Below are 16,278 nucleotides of genomic sequence, written 5' to 3'. Positions count from 1 at the left end.
CTTTGGAATAATAATTCAAATACGTGATACGGAAAAATACGTAAGGGGCTCGGAATATAAAACCTCTTTCTAAAGAGGTCAGCATAGATACATGGGGGGAAAAACAACCAAGCATTATTAATTATTAGCTAGATAGATAACCAAGGACATATGTTTCTTTGTACTAAGTAAGAAACCACTGATTCTGGTAACTAAAAAGTTAGAGAGACATTGCTTCCAAGCCTCTAGTATGGAGAAAACAGCATTTAATTCATTGTCTGAAAAACACCATAAACCCAAAGCAAGACATCATTTGGAATCAATTCCTCTCTTTAAACAACTCCAGATCTTTCCCATAGTAAGCCCTCTGCACGTGCCCAGCCAAAATCTGTGCAGAAAGGACTCGTATCCAGTGTGCTGTGGAAGTCAGCTGACTGGTGAACCGCGAGCCTCAGGGACACGATTCCCAGAGGGACACAACGCTTGCTTCTGTAGAGAACTCTGCAGCTGCTGCACTGTCTCAGAGAAACGTTGGAGGAAGGAAGAAAGCAGGTCTCTTGAGGTTGGAAAAGACCTCTAAGATCACCTAGTCCAACTGCCCACCTATCACCAATATCGACCACTAACCCACATCCGTAAGTATCACAACTATATGCTTTAGGAACATCTCCAAAGACGCCTGTGAACAAGAAGTCAACACCCACTCAAGAGCTCCTGCATCAGTCGAAGTTCCCCATTCTGTCTGGACAGTGTCTGAGGGGACAGGTTCTGGCCTGGTGCCCATTGCCTCTGCCATACGTTTATGCCAACGTGTCAGTCTGCTTCATTCCTGTCAGTATCTTCTAGAGGTCTTCAAGAACAGCCACACTACCACAATTGAAACCAATGATCACTTCAAAGAACTGATGGGCGGACAGAAGGCCCAAAAGTCCTGTGGCCAATGCCACATGATGGTTCCTTTGGCTCTCCTCCTGGACAGCCCTCTCTGACGTGGTCAAACATTTGGTTTACCAGCCAGACAACTTCCTTGCTACCTTGCCTCTCTTTTTCCACCATCACTCCATACCTGGTTTCAACCAAGCCTCAGCCTGCTGCCAGGCTGTAGGAAAGCTGGCCAACTGACTTGTGTCAGGTGAGAGAGGCATATTAGAACATGTTCCATTCAGATTATCACAGCCTTAAAAGTGTCCCATCATCTTCCCTCACATAAGGACATACACATGGGGGGAACATAAAATTCCAAAGATGCTTTGCAATAGAACACCCAAGACTGAAGAGCTAGATCACTATGGCATCTGCTGGGATCACTCTGAAAACACAGAGGTAGAAATTCTTCAATACGAGGCCTTTAGGCCTGCAAAAAGATTGGCACCACACCTTAGCCAATACTTATTGGTCTGGCAACATAACTGGCACACAAAAATCTTCATTACATTCACATTGTCATGGAAGGTCAATTCTCCCCCACTTCACCCAAGACAAGGAACACTGATATTCTCTAGTTATAGTTTTTACTTGCAGTGAAGAATAACTACCAAATCCAATAAAACGCAGCTTCCCAGAAGTAATGCTCTCATTCAAGAAAAAAATATATTTACCATATCTATGCTTCATCAGTGGTCATCTTTATTTATAACCAAACAACATAGATTATCACTGAATTTTCTACATCTCTGGTTAAATTCTTTCTCAACCACTGTGCATAAACCAAACTCCTTCAACTGATGCTCATTCTTATTTTGGCAGAGGATACATGCTAGTTGGTAAATTTAATTTCAACCCTTCCATGACAAATAGTCACGTTTTCTTTCACATTTTACATGAGAAGCTTCAAAAATAAAAAGAACATGTTTCTTTAGCAAAAAACACTACAGGAATATAACTCAGCAGCAGCCTTCCCAGCTAATAAGCAGAAAGCTCTCACATGCAGGTTAACAGAAATTTGTCCTATTTTTAACTACATAATGGCTTTGGTATAGCTTTGGTATAGCTTTGGTACAGCTCACACCTTTGCTAAAGCTATGAAATTTTAAATATGTTTATAGAAAAAGAAAGTATCTTTGCTATCTGCTGTTCTCAACTATTCAAAATGGAGTCTGTTACCTAGCCACTCTGGCTACAAAAGTAGATTAAGGGGAGACAGTGATTTTAATTCCGCCTCTTTTCCCATGTAACAAGTGATAAAACTAGAGGAAATGCCCTCAAATTGCACCAGGCGAGATTCAGGTTGGATGTCAGGAAAAATGTTGGACTGAGTGATCTTAGAGGTCTTTTCCAACTTTGGTGATTCTATGATTCTATGAATACAAATTCAGAAAAGAATACACTAAAGTGTTTCACAAGATCATTAGGGGTTTATTGGAACACTAAAGATTTTGGTAGAAAAGCTCCTATGGTCAATGGCTTTAATTTAGTAGACAATATTACTAATACTTGTTTACTTCATTTGCTTAAGAGATGTTTCTGAAAGTAGTTACTGAAAACTGAAATTCTGTTTTGCTCTCTCTCTCTCAAAAAAAAAGAAAAGTCACACATCCTGTGCATTTCTAGAATTGCTGAAATAGTTCAATAAAATGTGATGGGAAATTCCATTTGAAAATGCCAGTGCATGCAAATATGATTTGAAGTATGGGATGGCTTGATGAAAAAACTAAACACAAACATTTCTCCATGATTATATATTCTATTTCTCCAGTCCTATGAAGGAAAGGTGTGGGAAGGCTGTGGAGGAGGTGGGGTGACTGAGAGGAAACTGCAGTTGTAATCAAGAGGATAATATACAACCAAAGTTCTTTTGTTTGTTTGTTTGTTTTCCCTTCAGAACAGAAAGGCACAGTACAAATATAGGTATACACTACTGCATGCCCTCTACAGCACCACATTTTTTCCTGCCCTGTTAATTCTATAAAGCAGTCCAGGACTACAAATTTTTCAGTGTACTCTGAATGGATGCACATGTGAGCATTTAAATAACCCTATGATTCCTGAAACTTGTTGTTTCAAAATTGTTTTAAGGCATGTTCCAGGAGAGGTCTTAAAATAGAAGAGAGGCAACTCTGATCTTGTCCCTTATACACAGAGGAGGAGTTGATTGCATAGATTAGTGAAGCCATCACAGGCCAGTTCAGATGTGTACAATAGCCTCAATAACGGAAGTACATCCAGAGCAGAGCCACAATAATAATAAACACAAAATTAATTTCTACCTTCTAAATTAGAAGGCAAATTTTATCACTGCTAGCCTGTAAGCTTCCTGGGGCAGGGAAGGTCTTGCCTAATGTAGAGCATTAATCATGCTGCGGGTGCTTACAGCTAATAAGATGCATGTAAGTCTATTCTGATGTGGTTTCTGACACTTCAGACTATTGAAGAGTCACACACACACAGACGTACTCTTACCTCCCTACCTAATGATACATTAATGTTCCTAATTTAAAATACAAGTCATGATAGGAACAGAAAGACTTTGTTTTTGTTTTCTGCCACCCAGACAGAGTCTGTGGCTATACATTGCAAATAGTTGGCAAAAACTAAACCGCAAGTATGCAGCAGCACTGTGAGTAATAAAGATAATGTTTGTATTTTGTTTTTGAAGAGCCCTAACCAACACACTAAAGCAAGCGTACTGAAACTAAATAATACTCAGACCTTTAGAAGAACTTTTGAGGATCCAAATTATGCAATTTAAGCACTTTGTTCTTTAACAACCTAAACATCATGTAAAATTTACAAGCATTAACTCTGTGCAAGTTCTCCAGGCTGAAAAGTGGAATGTAGCCATTCTTTTCTACTCCAACTATTAAAGTTCAAACAAATCAAGCTCTATTTTTAATAAAGGGAAAAAAATATCAAATTCTGTTGCCCCAAAAGTTGAGAAATACTACACTGCTATGCATGCCAATACGGAATTCTTCACTATGTGAAATCATGTGAAATGTACAGGTGTCCTGTAGTTACTTTGGTATGATGAGCAATATCCATTGACTTTGACAGCACATCAGTAATTTTGCATGGACTGCAAGAATAATGGATAAGAAATATACTTGTTACTTTTCATAAAATAATGGTGTTCAAAAGACTTTCAAGCTGAAATAAAACACACAACCATAAAAACAAGAAGGGAAGAATTGCTGAGGTAAGACTTTCAAAAAGACAAATTTCTCCTTTAGCTCTATATTGCATGCTAGATCAAAACTTTATTATTGACAAGCATGTTGCTTTTATTCAGAACAATTCAAATAAATTCTCTTTCCAGAACTACACTGTGCTCTCACTTGCCAAAAGCTGATGAAAAAGAACTTCACGCTGCATCAGAAATAATGCAGGTTCCCTCTCCTTCTCTTTATCCTTTATTCTTCATAAAGCAGCAGGCAGTTCTGGAGCCCCTTTGTGCAAGTGGGCTCACTTGAGTCATGAGGAACACTGCTTCTGCTGCATAAGGGAACCCTGAAAGGAACTCTCTTCCCAGATGATGACCTTTCTAAATTCAGAATTTACAGACTTTAGGAGGCAGAATTATAGCTCTCCCACAGCAATAGATCAGTTCACTCATCCAACAACATATTTTGGACTTGCATGTGGGTTGTGTTAAGGAGTAACTGGAGGGAAGCAGAGTATTATGTGGTACAACGAGTTAACTAATAATAGTCACATCCTGCTTAGCAGGGTTGCGTTTTCACTGTCCTGTTACCACACGCTCAGCAATTATCAATGCTGATTTCCTTGACCATACACAATCAGAGGCATTTTGAGAGTACCCTGACTGGAAGACAGATGGAAAGTCAAGGATCCAACTGGCTCCTCCCCACAGGGCACACAAGAGGCAGTTTGAACAGATGTGCATGACAGAGCATCCCTGAAAAATGTTGACCAAAACTGCCAACACAAATCTTACAAAGCAGTGAAGCAAAGCCAGGTCTATAATGCAGCTCTCTTGAAACCCCAGTGTGCCAAATGAGCCATCAAAAGAACCACCATTATCATCCCTGCAAGAAATTGTCCAAGAAAACAGGGTCAGTCAGGCTCAGAAAACTCCCCACCAGACTTCACCTAGAAGAGAGATGTATATAGGGTCTAAATCTATGCCTTAGCCAGCCTTCTCCAGCACAGAATTGAAATGCTTAACTTTCCCATCTGTGGTCCTCTGCTCTGACAAACAGTCCAGACCCCTAATGCAGATGCTACCAGCCAGGCATCAAATCCAGAGTTTTCAAGTGACCCAGATCTGCCCAGTGCAACCAGGCACTAAACCAGGGACAATACTGACCCACTGTCATCTGCCTGAACAGCCAGATCTGGGTTTTCAGAAAAAAATCACCATTTTACATCTTGACTGCTATGGCACATGACCATGGATAAAAATACGCTTTGGAAGAACCTCTTTGCTAACAAAAAATGACCACAAAGGATATCTTAAGATCCACTCCGCATACACACAGGGAAAACAAACATAAAACCCAGAAATCTTCATTTCCAAACAAAAAGCTCTCCAGCTAGACTAAATCTTCTCTAAGCCCAAGAGAGCTGGCTAGGAAAGGCTTAGAGAAAGAGCAGAGACTGCCCTATCCTCATGCTGTCTGCTCTGCAAAAATGATTTTATTAGAGTCTGGGTTAGTCCTGGCTTACTGGTTTTCTCAGGGAGATTCTGGGCAAGAATGGCACTAGGAGATAACTGACTATCACCCCCATCACACGGGTAAATTGTGAAATGTTTCTGTAGATGTCCTGTCAGCCTGCAGATGGAGAAAAATGACCAGCATGCGATGTGTGCGCATGCAATGAGTATGTGAATGGTAGAGCAGCAACTGAAGATACAAAATAAAGTTCCAGGAATAACTAACTGGTTTGCAAGAATGACTTCCCTGCTTTCCATCCCTAACCTTTCCTTTCTCTTATGCATCCACCCTCTTTTTTTAAAGGGAGCCATACCACAACCACTGTTTCTATTAAATTCACAAACCAGAGCAGTTCTTTAAGGCATTTGGAACTATGTGCGATCCTTGAAACATCTGTCTGGCCAGTACTCTCAGAAGTGTCACCTTAGTAACTTTTCATCAAAGCTCTTCAAGATTCCTGTTTGCTCAACTGCCTGAAGGTTTTATTCACTGACCTCCATTGGGAAATCATGTGCAAACAGTTACTAAACCCTTCAAAAGCAGACAAAGAGCAACCAAAGTATCCTCTTCATGTGAAGGACATGATCACATCTGTCAGTGAGCATCTCCTCCCACCCAGTCCCCAAATCAATCCCTTTCACAAGTGAGATCCTCCGGTTAAGTCCTTCCTAAAGCCTAACCCCAAATTCAGGCAGATGTCACTGCGTGTGCAGAACTGACACTTTGTTCCCACCCACACTGGTGCCTATAAAGGGTGTGCTGGATACAGGTCCAAAATCTATTCCTAAAGAAAGGCTGTGCATTTAGTTAGACCAAGAGATCTGTTTCCACCTTGCTGCCCCTTAACAGTCCTCCAGTGGTTCAGGAACAGCAAAATTTGGCAACAAGCACCCAGTAATTTTTGATTTCCTACAAGCTTCAGCTGTCCTGCGTTTAAGTCCAGGACAGCTAACCACTTAATCACCTCCACAAATAAACTTTTCCAGAGCACACATCAGAATAAAAACATACTATAACAAACTTATTTTAAGATGTCTGCTTACTCTAGTCTGAGAGAAAAGTGGTGCTTGCACGCTGAAGTACAGCATTCATACCATTCGCACAGTGGCTTAAAAAAAAAAAATAAATTGAATGAGCAGGGAACTGCCATTCTGTAATACTGTGTCTAGAGCAAACGCCGATCACTCTTACTTAGCAAACATTGAACGGGCTGCATGACACGGTTCTCAAAGAAATAAATCTTCATTTTTAGATTTTTTAGTCTTAGCCAAAGAATGAACGATTAGGTTATTTTCTCATCTTAATAAATGATGCAAAAGCTCCAGACATATGGTAGCATTTGTGTACTTCCAGGCAAGCGATGATAGCTTTCAAATGTTACTTCCCCTCCTCCTCCTCCACTACATGAAACAAACACACTGCAGCCCATTTAAAACTTAGTGACACACACATTTAAGAGAAACTATTTCAGTTCAAGTTACCAAATGCCAGATGCATGTGTTAAGTAATTATATTAGGAAATAATGAGGAGATGAACATCACTATGGGTTGACAAAGTGCCTATGTTTACCAATAAAAGTTAAAATAATTTTAAGAGGTAAAGTTTCTGCTTAAATTAACGAAGAGCCAATATGTATAACACATATCATCCACAATAACACCTACAAGATCAGAGCATTGGTACTGACTCATTCGGTCTTGTAAGTATTAATCTTCAACTGCTTCACTTCTCTTTTTCTAGTTTAAGATCCACAACAGGACCCAATTTCTGAATGAGACAATAGTAACAAAATGGCTGAAGACAAAGCGTAACATTTTTTCAGAAGCAGAAAGCCCACAAATCTCAAAATGGCAAGGTATGGTATTATAAATATTGAGGTACTTAATTAGGAGTAGAAGTCATCTCTTAAGACTTCGCCTCTTGTTTTCCTTGGAAAGACAAAGCTGCATTTCCCCAGCAGCTTCTTGCATTTACAAGATTCATTTCTGTTCTCAAGAAATGCCTACGTCCTCCCTAAAATACATAGCACAGTCGTACTGGAATTGTTCAGACGTCCTCTCTGACTGAGCGTTGTACTGTCATCCACTATTGCTCAAGACTGGTCATAACGCTCTGTAACATTTACAAAGTTGGACTCTGTTCAGCCTGTCCACCCAGTAGCTGACTAACTAGACATCATTACTTGAGACTAATCTGAAGAAAAAGGGAAAACAAATAACCTGAATACCATAACCCCACTGTATGCCTGTATTTTCTCAATCTCAGGGAGTTCTAACGCTGAATAAATTGACAAGTACATTATCTGTAACAACTTCTGAGGTTTTCACAGAGCAAAAAGAATGAATAGCCGGCAATTAATATTATTTTGCATTTTCAGAATGAAAGGAGAAGTTTAAATAGCAAAATGTTTTCTACTGGTTAGAGGCAAATTCTTGTTATTCCTTTAAATTAAAAAAATGTTATGTGCTTCAGGGGGAAGTAGGCACCAGTAACAACAAGCTGTTCACCACTTCTGAGCCAAATGCTTGCAAAAATACTGAACACAGAATACATTCATAGCTGCGGCAAGACAGAATAAGAGCTAAGAAAATCAATATGGAAAGACAGACATCTCTCTCTACCTTGGACGAGGCTAAAAAGAACAATTCTTAACCTTAGATGCTACTTACAAGGCTCTGCTTCCAGAAAGTACTTTTAAACAAATTCGTATGGAATTAACGTGAAATCAGAAGCATTTGACCAAGGAAACACTTCACCCTTGCATGGGAATTGAAGTTAACATGGAGAAACTTAGGGGCTGCTCAGAACTTACTCCTATTTATACACCGAGGCGAGCTGTAAATTGTGAGACTGAACGCAAGATTACTCTAGCAGCAATTGGCACAAACCCCTAAACAACATCGTGGGCTGTATCTTTAAAAGGTGTCAGAGGAAAAGCAGATGAAATGCTGTAATCTCCACCCACTGCCATTTAAGAGCCGCTGCCCACGCACTCCACACACCCAGCATCCTGAAATCCGCCCTGCTTGAAAAACCCGCTGCATTAGGCGATGGAAACTCGGGCTGTGCTGCACACAGCCGCCCCTTCGTGCTGCCCCACGGCAGGGCTGACAGTGGGCAAGCTGTCCTTCCCAGGCTCTGGTGCCCACGTTGAGCCATCTTTCTATCAAACAGATAAAAAAGGAGCCGCAAAACACAGGGGCTGTATGTTTAGGATAGGGGTTTTCTGTCGTTGGCACAACAGAAAAAGGGGCTGTCCACCCTCAATATTCTTGGGAAACATTTACATCAGTCCCTCTGAGAGGTCTGCCCTGCATTAAGGCAAATATATTCACCTTCAGCATATATGTTCCTCCATTGTGTGCAACAGTTTGCATGGACACTGCCCACTGTGCAAAAAAGTTCAGTAAGAGCTTTAGCTCCATGGCTCCTTTTTCTTCAAAGGAAGGGGATTTCACTGAGAAAGCGAAAAGGCTGGGTTATGGGGATGATTACTTCATTATATATTAAGAGTTCTCAAAACAGAACTCAGTAAATCCGTCATGTAGGACCTTTACATTTAACAAACTCCTTCAATATTCTTTGGGGAAAAAAAATGCACAGTCCTATAAAATTTCTGTATAAAGTAGTCAACAAGCCATTGAGCCATTGTTCAGAATGAACTGAACAGTTTAAGCACACCTAAATTAAAATCAAATTAAAACTATCATTGCCTATTTGCAAGATATATTGCAACACTCTAAACATGAGTGAATTTCTTGCAGATTTGGAGAGGACAAGACCATACACCTTATTCTGGAGAGCAAGAGTAGCTCCTGAGTGGGGGGCAGTCTTATTTGGAAAAAAGCAATGAATTTGTACCACAGATGAGATGTTGATGCTGAGAGGATCACAACTTTTCTATCATGCAATGCACACTCAGATATTTAATAGCTAGATAAATGAGGAGAAAATGTTTGGAAAAGTGGCTCTTGAGATACGATTATGACAAAACAGAAAATCTGCAGCAAAAACAGGCTTTTATTTTAAGGAAAAGAAAATCCTTAGGAAACAGCATCTTGGGCAGTGTCACTGCAGAGTACAGACTATATTATCTTGTCATAATATGTTGTTTTGATTGGGATGAATTTTAACTGAATAACAAACTAAATTACAGCTTCAGAACATGTGCTAATGCTAAAGAGCTTGGAACGTGGCACTTGAGAAAGCACCTTGAATGTGGACGTTCTGACTGCTCTTATTAGGATGTAAATGATCACCAACCTTGTGGCAGGTCATCATTTGGGGACTTACCTATATTATATTGTTATAAATGACAAATAGTAACACTATTAAAAGAAATACACATGCACACACACATCAGTCCCTCAGAAAAGGTGGTCCTCCGTAAGGATAGCTATGATCTGAATAAGCAGGACAAAATCAAATCAAGCTCTAGTTAGCTTTGTTTAAATTGCAGCATTGCTTTTTTCATCTCTCACTTCTTTTGCTTTCTATCAGCACGTAGCAAGTCATCATTATGCTGAAGAATTTGCACATCATTAGCACCACTTACGAAGTCTTTTCATGCTTCATTGTCTTCAGTAATTTTAAAACACAGGATATTTATGATGTTTGGTATGGCACCTTCTGCATTCAAGCTCAGAACAACTCCTCTCATCAGTACCACACAGCACAATCTGCTGTCCCTGGTCAAAGCATTCCATGTGGCAGCAGGTGGAAAATAATGGGAAGCTGCCAGGGACAAGTCCCACACAAGCACTTCCATGTATTCCTGCACTACACAGAGTATCCACTTTACTCTTAGGGTGCTCCAAAAGCACAGGGGCATTTTAACATCCTGTATAGCTTCTTGTTTACACCTTTAATATGATGAACTTACAGGATATTCTGTCCACGTAACTGAACAGAGCACGTACTGCAATGACAGCTTTCAATTGGAATATAAGCATGTTGTGGCAGGACTTTCACTTCTGAATAATCATTCCTCATAAACAGTGATTAAGTGTCAGAGCTCATGACTATTTCAGAAGCTTATTACTTCTATCAGCACATATAGTTGTAAGATTTTTTCTTTCTTCTTCAGCTGCTAAGAGGCACGGCAAAATTGATTTGGAAATAACTCACACATATTGAAATTAAACGCTAGCATGAAACACTTTATTTGAGAAGCTTTAGGGACTTATAACATTTTGTTATAGTCCTGTATGATCTGGGAAGGTTACAACAGATATTTCTGACAGTATACTTTCGTGCTGAGGCTGAATTTCATTCGCTAATAGCAATGCTGCATCGCAGTTAATATAAAGAGGACTTCTCAAGGGCCTCTTTTCATTGTTTCAGAACAGGTGCCAGTTTTCACCGAGGTGGGTTCTTTTTAGTATTTTCTGCGCGCGCAGCTCATCGCTGTTTGCTGCGTATTACACAGTGGAAACCGCACTCATAAAGGAAACCGGCGTGAAACGCCGGCGGAAAGCGAGAAACCAACGAAACGCCTTACGTGCCCGAGCTGTCCCCAGCAGCCCCGGCTCTCCCCGAAGGAAGATAAGGGGTCGCCGGGGCCTCCGGCTTCCCGCCAGAGCGCGCAGCCCGCGGGGAGCTGCAGCGGCGGGAGCGCCCGGGAGGGGGCGCCGCGCTTTTACCACAGAAGGCCGCCGGGTAGGCGAAGCCGGGCGCCGCTCTCCACGGCTTGCAGCAACGGCGTGGGGCTTAAAGGAGCAAAACCCCGCGCCCGCCTGAACATTCAAGCGAGGCAAGAAGCTACGGAATGAAAGGTCTGAGAGGAGCTTAAAGATACAAGCAAGATTTTAGCTAATGGTAGTACTGTTTCGCGTGACTGAGCTTTAATATGCAACCGAAGTCTTAAGAGAAGGGTGTGAATAATGGCAAAGAAGTCTAAGCTCCTCGGTTCCTCAAAACTGGAAAATCCTATTCCAGATTTGTCATGTTTGTGCTTGTAAGTCTGCTCGGAAAGAGAAGCTAGGAAAAAAGAGAAGGGTTTTGTTTTAAAGCAACTACAGCATTGTCCATTGAAACAAAAGTGGGATACCACTTCATTTTAACACTTGGGTGTTAAATTAAGCCCTGACAAACACGTATCGAGAACCTACTCAATTAAGTAGCAGCAAAGTCTACTGTATCAAGTAACAGAAGTCCCCAAAACTTCAGTCTCCAAAACTTCAGTCCTCACTGTCCAAAATTACAAAAAACCCAAACAATGAGACAATGTACAGTAAAACACCTCCTAAAGATAAATATCTCATTAAAATAACGTGATCTACCTATTCTTTCCCCCAAATTTTTCCTTGACATTCTTAAGCTGATTTATTTATGAAAGTGTCTCTATATTTAAGACTGTTAAGACGTTATTTTCTTGCAAGTTTACTCAGTAGAGCCATTAAACTCTTGATTTTTCTTCCACTACTCTAAGGAAAACTACTGTTAATCCTTTATAATGCCATATACACAGAATCAGTTCCTCATTTGCAGGCAAGTTATTCATTTTTTTCCTACTCAGATTCAAAGCAATCATGATCATTAGGCAGCACTAGAGTTAAATAAATGTGACCTAAAGTGATCACAAGTTAGAAATTATTTTGACAGAGATATTCTAACTTCAGTAAGTGGAAATTGAAGGACTGCACCTGAAATATTTCAAACAAACCTCATTCTCCAAATGCAGATACATTAAAAACACAAATGAAAAGCTAGAAATACACTCAAAATATTTCCTATCTCTGAAATCCATTTGAACAAGATGGGCTACTTGGCCAAAAGTCAAACATGCTAGTTCTTACTGACAATTAATAAATTAAAGAACACTCACACATTAAAAAAAAAAAAAAAGAAATATAAATAATAACAACAACAACACAGTCTACAGTGAATTTCCAGTTTTAGCTGGATGAAAAAAAAAACAACACAGTACTCTCTGAAATAGTTCCACATTTACCTATTCCAGCTCCACTCCTCTCTCCTGTTGCTACAGCAGTGCACACATGTAAGATACGAACTGCCTTGTTTATGCATGTATACCAGTGGTACCTCTACTGCACGCAGCCTCAGACAAGCCCACCTGCCGGGAATTCCCCTAAGGAGAGCACCATGAAACAGAAGAAAATTTTCATCTATTCATAAAAAGATCACTTCACTTTAGATGAAGCCCATGTAGAATGGTTATAGATGAGCTTGGGACATTTTCAGACTTGATACCTCATTTCTCCAAAATGCCAAGCCTATGCAACTCCCTGATCTCAGTAAGAAGAGTACACTTAAGAGAGAGCTCCTCATTGTTGGCCCCCCTGGCAGAAAGACCAGCCTCTATAAAGTAATCTGTGCTAACCAGCCTAACACTGTTTCACTTCACTCATCTTTCCTCACCTTGTGAAGCCTCTACTTCCCTCCATCCTGTAAAAGAGAAAAATAAGTCCCCAAATCCTTTAGAACTATCTCACAATTGCTGCTATGACCTTACCTATATGAAAACATAGTTCCTCTGGTACATGACCATCCTTTTCCTTGTCTGTGTTGCCTGATGCTGTTCAACTTGCCAGAGACAGAATGCTCCCTGCACCATGACGCAGCACAAAAGCCAATGTCACTTTATTATCCTTTTGTAAATACACTATTAGCACTACCAACGTGCTTGACACTTCACCTGCTTCTTGTACTTATCCTCAAATTTGGTCACTTGAAACAGGGTGTTTCCCTTGCAAATGATTAAGGACCACTAGGGTAAACAGAAAGAGTCTTCCACCCATCTCACTACTCTGTTCTAGGTTCTCCTTCCCTCAGATGAAACTTCAGTTTACCCGAACATCGGTTGCTGTTGTAAGGTAATGTCAATACTGCACAGCCAGCTTATCATGACTAGAGACATTTTTAACAGTGAGAAAAGACAAACAGCATGAAATGAAATATAACTGCAAAGTCATCTACCTTTATTCCTACTGGGTACAGCACCAGCATCTTAAGAGACACTGCATATGCTGACGGGAAAAAATTGTTTCAAACAGTTTTTGTTTAAATATTGCAGAATCGTAGATAAGGTTACCAGTAAAATACGTAAATTCCTACAAGACCTTATCAAAATAAAGTCTTCAACCTCAGACCACAAGGAGTTTATCAGAGCTACAGGTGGGAGCTAGGAACACTCAGCTGTCTTTTTCACCCTAAAATCTCATGACTGCATCTTTCATTACGAGTCGTTCCAGATTTCAGAGAGTATCTGAGATCTTTCAGTAAAGAGAAGCAAAGGTGAGAGAGAATGCATGACAGATGTTGAAAGAGAAGGGAATGTGGCACAATAGTTAGGCATACAACCAGCTGAAAACCACTTTGATCTGTACTACCTGCCATGTATTTTTATTTTCAAATTGTTCACTTACTTGCAGCAATCACACTTATTACACACTTGTTTTTTGTTGTTTTTTTTTTCTTTTTCTTTCTTTTTTTTTTTTTTTTCCTTTCTTTCTAAGACATTATACAAAGGAATTAGGGAGTTGGAGTCCTCTGAGGCGCCCTCAGGACACGAGAAGCCTCTTTTCACAAAGTTTGCAAATAGAAACAATGAAAGAAAACACACATGAAACTGAGAGCATTCTAATAATCTTATTCCCAGTCATCTGTTTAGCCTTCACCATATACGTTTTAGGTTCTGGTCAGCAATTAGTATTTCTCCAGCTTTTGCACATCTCTGTTTTTTTAAGACTACTAACACATAAGAAAGCAGCTTCCCACGACCGAGCAGAGTTTTTATCCTAAGCTGTTGTACTGGTCCTTTAACTTTTTATGACTCATAGTTTAAGTATTTGGGAATTCCCCTCTAAATATGAGTTTGACACACTTGCATTACGGAAAGTTATTTTATTCAAAAAGTAACAGAATGCAACATTCATGCAATCCCCAGGTCTATATTTAGCAATGCACAATAGGTCTTTTTTTTTTTTCCAAAAAAGCTTTCGTACTGATTGTAATTAAAGACAGATTGAAGGGGGGGGAGGGAGGGGGGGAGAGGGAGAAGAAGATTGAATAGGAAAAACAGTGGCACTGAGAACAATCATAGTGTTATAAACTAAAGCAAACCAGGAGCTTTTTTTTCTAAACTATTCAAGCAATGCTAGGCTGTTTGAACCCCCTGCCCTCCAGTTGCATGTAAAAGCATGCAGCTTATCTCTTACCTGGTTGCTGAGGTACCCTCTTGGTGGGCTGACCAGTCACCATGGATCACCTGACCAAAGCCTGGAAAAAAGGAAAATAAGATCAGCTGACCATCGGTGCTGGCTAGCTTCAAGCTCAAGCACTGCTCTCCACAGCACTTTGTCATGTGAGTCTGGACAGAACCAGCTGTCATTGCTTCAGAAAAAGGGAAACGGGCCCCTCCGCTTCCACCTCCTTCCTTCCTCCTCTCTCACTCTTTCCTATCTCTCTCTGCCTCCAGCCTCCTCCCTTTCTCATTCTCCAGCCCCGCTCATTCACTGCCTGCCTAGTGGGGGTCTCCCAGGGGAAGCCACATTCCACAACATGCAAGCATTTCCCCTGCATCTTGAGGTTTCTCAACAGGCTGCCTACACACTTCTGCTGAAAAAAAAATAAAAAAATAAAAAAATAAATCAGAGAAACAGAGAAAAGGCACCACATTCCACAGCCCTCAGTCAGCCCTGGCAGTCTATGAGGCATTTTCAGTCACACAGCACAAAATGCATTAGTCAGAGCTGAAAGACCACACACTTTGTACCACTACCATGCTAACAGAGAATGGTCTGAGCAGAGCTACAGGAAAAAGGAAAAGGAGGGGTTCCTATCAGTGCTCCCATTTTACACGGTGCACCCACCCAAACCCAGGGACATTTTGTGGGGAAAGGCCCCCGGGTGACACCCACAGCAGAACTACAGTGGGTGCGGGCAGAGGGGACGGGTCTACGTTCCAGGAGCACAACCTCCATGGCAAGGACTCCCCCTCCAGCAGAATGTGTTATTCCAAAGACTGCAAGACATTATCTAAATCAGAACTTCTATCTCCCCGATGGTTTGTTCGTAGGAAATAGAAGCCTAGAAGAAGCGAAAGTAACACTGCGTGATTCAGATTCCCCTAAACCACATATACTTTCAATTCAAACTTTTCCCCTCTTCGATACTCCCTATAGTTCTGCCACTATATCCATCTATGGAGTTTTCTTTTCTCTACTGACGCAGTTTCAGCCCCGCATGTGTGCAGAGAATCTGATCAGCCAGGAATGAGAAGAGAGCTCAGTATAAAAAACCCTCATTCCTAATCCAAATGACCTAATCGTTCATCTATCTGCTCGCTGCTTCCGTTCCCCCTCTCCACACACACAGACACACACACACACACACACTTATCTATTGCTTGAAGACATTTTACGAGCACATGTATGCCTTAGGAGGAAACACTACTTTTTAAAATACGTTATAGAGAGTGTGTGCGCTGTGCTTGCACACACTTGTGCCCATTGAAACCAGTACCAAAGTCCCCAGCCCCAAATTCCCCACTCTGCACGGGGACCGTCCCTAACCCTGCCAGACGCACCGGCTGAAGTCAGCATAAGAAAAGGGTAGGGAGGTGGGGGATAGGGAGGTGAGAACCCTGAACCATTTGCACTGGAATTTCTGTTTAGGAAAGTCCGTGCTTTAATGAAAGACTGATACCAGATACCACAAAGA

General features: G+C 40.9%; 1 long non-coding RNA gene across 1 annotated transcript in view; it reads right to left on the bottom strand.

The window, feature by feature from the left end:
- The window catches only part of LOC116229867 (uncharacterized), a 78,785-nt gene that overhangs the window by 27,406 nt on the left and 35,101 nt on the right, over nucleotides 1–16,278 (bottom strand). Inside the window, exon 3 of the long non-coding RNA XR_004167124.2 lies at nucleotides 14,775–14,835. This is a non-coding gene — a long non-coding RNA (uncharacterized LOC116229867). The remainder of the gene's footprint in view (nucleotides 1–14,774; nucleotides 14,836–16,278) is intronic.

The sequence above is a fragment of the Phasianus colchicus genome, chromosome 1 (genome assembly GCF_987193195.1).
Source record: "Phasianus colchicus chromosome 1, bPhaCol1.hap1.1, whole genome shotgun sequence".
Classification (NCBI taxonomy): Eukaryota; Metazoa; Chordata; class Aves; order Galliformes; family Phasianidae; genus Phasianus; species Phasianus colchicus.
This window is presented reverse-complemented; position numbering and strand designations above follow the sequence as displayed.